Raw genomic sequence first — 6,095 nt, 5'->3', positions numbered from 1 at the left:
CTGCCGGACAGCTCCCGGGACCCCGGGCGGGGCGGGGCGCGGGGCGGCCAATCGGGAGGCCAGGTTCCCCGCCCCCAACGGCGCCGCCGATAGGCTGAGAAGCCAGACAATAACCCGGCAGGGGGCCGCTGCTTTAAAGGGCCAGAAACCTCAACCTTAGGCGCCGCGGAGGGGATTAGCAAGGACCTCGAGGCCGGCCCTAAGGGATAGGCTGGCAGAGAGCAGGAGTACGCAAGAGATGGAGACCTTGTCCATTCGGAGACTGTAGGGTGACTGACTGGGCCCCTGCTCCCTTACTTTTTAAAATGGGGTCTAGAAAAGGGCGCCATCGTCTCCGAGACGCGTCCATTCTCAGGCTCCTGAGCAAGGTTCTGCCATACCCAGGACTGAATGAAATCACTGGGAGAGGGAGGGCAAGGAAGGAGGGGGAGAGGTACGGGAAGGGGTCGTCTCCATTTTCTCCCTGTTTCTTGCCACCCTTGTCTTTCTGATGGTCCCTCTTTTCCTCGCTGGTCCTCTGGTGCCTGAGCCTTATACGTACACACGTTTATTCACATGTACACACGTTCACACATGGCGCTCAGCTAACCCAGCTTTAGCTTCCTTTCCTTCTCCCTCTCTTTTCATCTGTTCTTCTCAGGAGTTATTTATCAAGCAAGTAGATTTTCCCCTCATAGGCTCCTAGGTCCTTCTTGGCTCCTGGCATGAGGCCATCTCCACAGCAGTTTTGAAAGAGAAGGTGAAGGAGTGGCTCTGACAGCCTGGCTCAGCTGAGAGACTCTTATGTGAGCATCTGGGTAGGTGTGTGCCTGTACGTATGTGAGTGTGTCAGCATTCGTGTGCATGTGTTGGGGGCACTCCCACCTACTTGTTTAGGGGTGGGGGGCAATAAGACCAGAGATAGCATTGGAAGAGGGTTCTGTGTGATGGCCGGCCGAATGCCCCTGAAGGTTCTCAGCTCATCAGATACTCATTCTGTAAGGGACTCCACCCTTCCTTAGCCAAAGGACAGATGGTTTGAGCTGGCTCATCCGTTACCCACTGGCGACAGTGGCATTTCGCATGCCCAGGGGTGGTTCTGAGCCCAGGCCTGGCTCCCCAGACTGGAGGCTTCAGTGGGAGGGGTGAGCTGATTCAGGAGTTGGGAAACAGAAATATCCCAGCGTGAGCCTAGGTCAGCCATTGTCCTCTATAAATTGAGGCCTGGATGAATTGGAACAGCCCCTTTAACCTCTCAGCGCCTCATTTCTTCATCTTTCAAAATGCTGAGGTGAGAATTAAAGGAGAACACTGGAGGGGAAAGTGATTCTATTCATGGTCTGCACCTCTCCTTTTTGTTGACATTGAATAGTGTTGCTTCCCTCCCCTTGTAAATTCACCTTGTCAATTCCCACTATCCCCTCCCCCATCCCAGTCAGGATCTCAGATTCAGAAACTACCCCAGTCAGGGGAAACCTTACCGATCCTGGATACAACTCCTAGATTTTATAGGGATTTCCCCAGATAGAGGCAGGGCCCTGTCTTGGGTCACACAGCCCACTGGGGCAGAGCCAGGACTGGAACTCACATCTCTCATCAGCCAGTTGACAGATGACCTTGTTTCATAACACCTCTATGTCCCTCTGCAAGCTTCACTGTCCCCATTTGTAGGACAGGTGGTGGTGAGGACTCAAGAATCAAGTTCCTGGCTAAGAGCTGGGCACACAGGGCTATTCAGCAAACACTGGGTCTTAAGAAAATCCCTAGGGCATTTTTGAGGCTTTAATATTATTATCCATTTATTCATAGAAATCTGTAGTCTATCTGGTAAAATGATTTTTCCTCTCATGGTTGGTAGAAAAGCTAAAGTCAGCGAACTACCGACTAGACTTGATTTACCGCCCAGTCAACTGTGGCCAGTTTCCATTTGTCGTAGGATCTGACATGATATGCTGTTGCATGATGGAAGTGGTTAAGGTGAAGTTTATTCATATATTTCATTCATCCATTCATTGATTCAACAAACATCTTTTATGCCTACGGTGTGCCAGGCATTGTACAAGGTATGGGAATACTAAGGTGCATAAGATATATCCCTGCTCTCAAGGAGTCTTGGTGCAGTGGGGAGCTCAGACATGCATGAAAGTGGGGTGAAATGGAGGCCCAGAGGAGGGAGTGGCTACCTGTCTCTGAGAGTCCAGGGAGGCTTCCAAAAGTGAAGTTTGAATTGTGAAGGATAAATAGGGGTCACTGGTGAACAAGGTGGGAAAGGTCTTCCACCCAGAGAACAGTGTGAGCAAAGGTCCATATGTGGAAATAGGAGAGTTGGAGATGAGCTGGTGGCAGAGACCAGCATCAGGGGAAGATGAAACTAGAAAAATAGTCAAAGACTGACTCGTTAGGCTTCCCTGGTGGCGCAGTGGTTGAGAGTCTGCCTGCTGATGCAGGGGACACAGCTTCGTGCCCCGGTCCAGGAAGATCCCACACGCGGCGGAGCGGCTGGGCCCGTAAGCCATGGCCGCTGAGCCTGCGCGTCCGGAGCCTGTGTTCTGCAACGGGAGAGGCCACAACAGTGAGAGGCCCGCGTACCGCAGGAAAAAAAAAAAAAAAAAAAAAAAATTAACTCGTTTATGCCTGAACCCTGTTTTTACTTAGCACACAAAGCATCTGCTATGTGCCAGGCACTGTATAAATGCCTTACAAATATTAAGTAATTTAGTCCTCATAATGACCCGATCATCATCTCCATTTTGTAAGGGAAACAGAAGCATGGAGAGGTAAATGACTGGCCCAAGTTCACTCAGCTGGTAAGGGACAGCTGAGATTTGAACTGTGGCATGTAAAGAGTATTGGTCCTGGGGAAAATGTTGCCATACTTCTATTCATTTCATAGATGTTCTCCAGGTACCTGATAGGCACTGGGAATAAAATGGCTCATATAACTTGATGTGACTCTCACTGAGTTTAATGTCTATTTTAGAAGATGGATGATTAAACAATTAGCTCAATAAAGTCATCTGGAGGTTCTCACACTGGCCAAACCTGAGCACCTGGTAATGATATTGAAGGTGGTAGGACCATGACCCCCAGACCCCACACCTTGGATAGGATTTGGCATCTTGTTTGTGTCTATTTATTGCTTGGTGAGCTCTCACCCAGCCCTCTTCCAGACAAGCCAAGTGCCCTGGCTTCCCAGGGAGCCCCTAGTGCAGGTGGCAAGTGCCCAGAAAGAAAGTCCAGTAAAGACTGCAATAGGCACGGAGCCAGCACTGCAGTGGGGCACAAACAGTGACGTAGTTAGGGAAGCAATATTTAAACTAAGACTGAGAAAATGAAAAATTTCCCAGCTGACAGGAAGTAGAATTGGAATGGGGGGTGGAAGGCATTCTTAATAGAGGGGAAAAGACCCAGCCTCTCTGTCTTGCAAAGAAGTTTGGCCCTCGTCATGGAGTCAGTGGGGAACTACTGCATGGTTTTGAACAGCAAGGTTATACGATCCAACTTGCATTTTAGAAAGATACCTCCTGGCAGCTATTTGGTAGGTTGATTAGAGAGGGACTATCCTGAAAGGCCAGGAAATAGGCAAGAACCAAGGTAATAGCAGCTGGCGTACAGTAGCACGGATAGATTTAAGTAATATTGGAGAGGTAGCACTGACAAGATGTATTCACTGATGACGTAGACTGCTAGCCTTACATCAATAGCCATCTCCCTCCTTTCTTTTTTTTAAAAATAAGTTTATTTACTTTAGTTATTTTTGGCTGCATTGGGTCTTTGTTGCTGCGCGCGGGCTTTCTCTAGTTGTGGCGAGCGGGGGCTACTCTTTATTGCGGTGCGCGGACTTCTCATTGCAGTGGCTTCTCTTACTGTGGAGCACGGGCCCTAGGCGCGTAGGCTTCAGCAGTTGTGGCTCTACAGCACAGGCTCAGTAGTTGCAGCGCACAGGCTTAGTTGCTCCGCGGCATGTGGGATCTTCCCAGACCAGGGACTGAACCTACGTCCCCTGCAATGGCAGCAGATTCTTAACCACTGTGCCACCAGGGAAGTCCCCCTTCTTTGTTTATGAACAATGTTTTAACTGGGTATATGGCTACAGACTACATTTCCCAGCCTTCCTTGCATCTGGCCAACTTCTGAATAGAAGTTAGTGGTGTCCTTAAACAGGAAAGAACTCATGCTTCCATGCCACCCCCCTTCCCAAGAGATGGATTCAGATACAATAGTGGGAAATGCCTGGGCCACATTGGACACAGAGATGGAAGCCACAGGTTGAGGATGGCTGAGATGCCCCACAGTCCTGGAGGATCTATTCTGGGGTTGTCACTTAAGCCACTGAATTTTGGGGACTCTTTGTTCTAGCAGCTTGGACTATAGCCTAACTAACTGACCATCTTTTGGATATGGGGAGTGAGGGGGTGAGAAGCTCCTGGGCAGATGGTGGTGCTGTTAACTGGGCCAAGAGATTCAGAGGAGAAGTAGGGTTGGGTAGGATGGGGTAGGGTGGAAGAGGATTACTTTAGTTTTGAATATGTTGAATGTGAGACATCTGTCAACAGTGATGTGCAGTCACTGTTTTAACAATCAACTCTTTGGGAAAGGGGAATTTCGATCTGAAGCATTTGCTGACTTCCATGGTGTAAATACTCTCACCACAACGATTACAAGTTACTACTATCAACATGACATCATTGAATAAGGAGTTGGGAAGAGAGGTATACGATGGCCTCTTGTGAGCTGGTCCAAGCTAGCACGAGCTGACTCCAGTGCACCACTGTCCATGAACATGCAGGTGGAGACGTTCAGTCTGCAGTTGGACAGACACCGAGTCTGATTGTGGAGACAGAGATCTGAGAGTGATGAGCAATTAAGGGGTAATGAAAGTCCCAGTAGTGACTGGAGTCACCAGTGAATAACATGGAGAGTGAGAAGAGGAGGCTGAGGCTGGGATCCTGAGAAAATCAACGTTTACAGAGTGTCCTGAAGAGGAGGAGAAGGCTGAGGAGAAGCCTGAGAAAGAACAGTCAGAGGGAGGAGAAAGTGTCCGATGACCCACCAGGGCCAGGTTTTCCACATGTGCTCCAGGGCTTCTGCCTTCTCAGAGAGATTGGTCATCCTCTGGTCATCCCCTACCTGTCTCTATCTTCACCTCTCTCTCCTTTCTGTCCTTCTCATTAGTATCTTTTTTATTATTATTATTTTTATAAACAAGGTTTGTTTTTTTTTAATAAATTTACTTATTATTTTTGGCTGCATTGGATCTTTGTTGCTGCACGTGGGCTTTCTCTAATTGTGGCGAGTGGGGGGTACTCTTAGCTGCGGTGCGTGGGCTTCTCATTGCAGTGGCTTCTCTTGTTGCGGAGCACGGGCTCTAGGCGCACGGGCTCAGCAGTTGTGGCTTGCGGGCTCTAGAGCACAGGCTCAGTAGTTGTGGCACACGGGTTTAGTTGCTCCACGGCATGTGGGATCTTCCCGGACCAGGGCTTGAACCCGTGTCCCCTGCATTGGCAGGCAGATTCTTAACCACTGTGCCACCAGGGAAGCCCTTCTCATTATTATCTAAACAAGCTCCAGGAGCTCCCATCAAAACCCATATTTCTTGACTCCACATTCTCCTCCCATTGCCGCCCCACCTTTCTATACCCCCTTGCAGCCAAGATTCCCAAAGCCTTGGCCACCTTGGTTGTCTCCACCGCCTCATTTCTCACTTGTCCTCAGCCCGCTGCTAGCAAAGCATCCACTGCAGATGCTCCAGACCAAGCCAGCAGCAGCCTCCCCGGTAGTCAGTCCTATGCCCTCTTCCCAGTCCAGCTTTGTTTCACCTCTCTGCAGCATTCAGCACAGTTTACCATTCCTTTTTCGCAACAGAATTTTCCAAAAATTCTGTTGGGTTCCAGAATTCCACGTTCTCCTGATTTTCTTCTTAGCTCTCTGGCTTCTCCTTTGGCAGCCTGTTCTCCTCTGCCTGACCTTTAAATGTTGGAGTTCCTCAGGGCTTGGTCTTAGGCCATCTTGTCTTTTCCCTGAACCTCTTTATGATTTCATCTGCTCTAAAATGCCACTCATTCTCAAGGCTCTATTCCAACCCAGACTCCTGCTGAGCCCCAGACCTGCTTCGA

This window comes from Stenella coeruleoalba (genome assembly GCF_951394435.1).
Source record: "Stenella coeruleoalba genome assembly, chromosome: 15".
Lineage (NCBI taxonomy): Eukaryota > Metazoa > Chordata > Mammalia > Artiodactyla > Delphinidae > Stenella > Stenella coeruleoalba.
Note: the sequence above shows the minus strand (reverse complement) of the source record.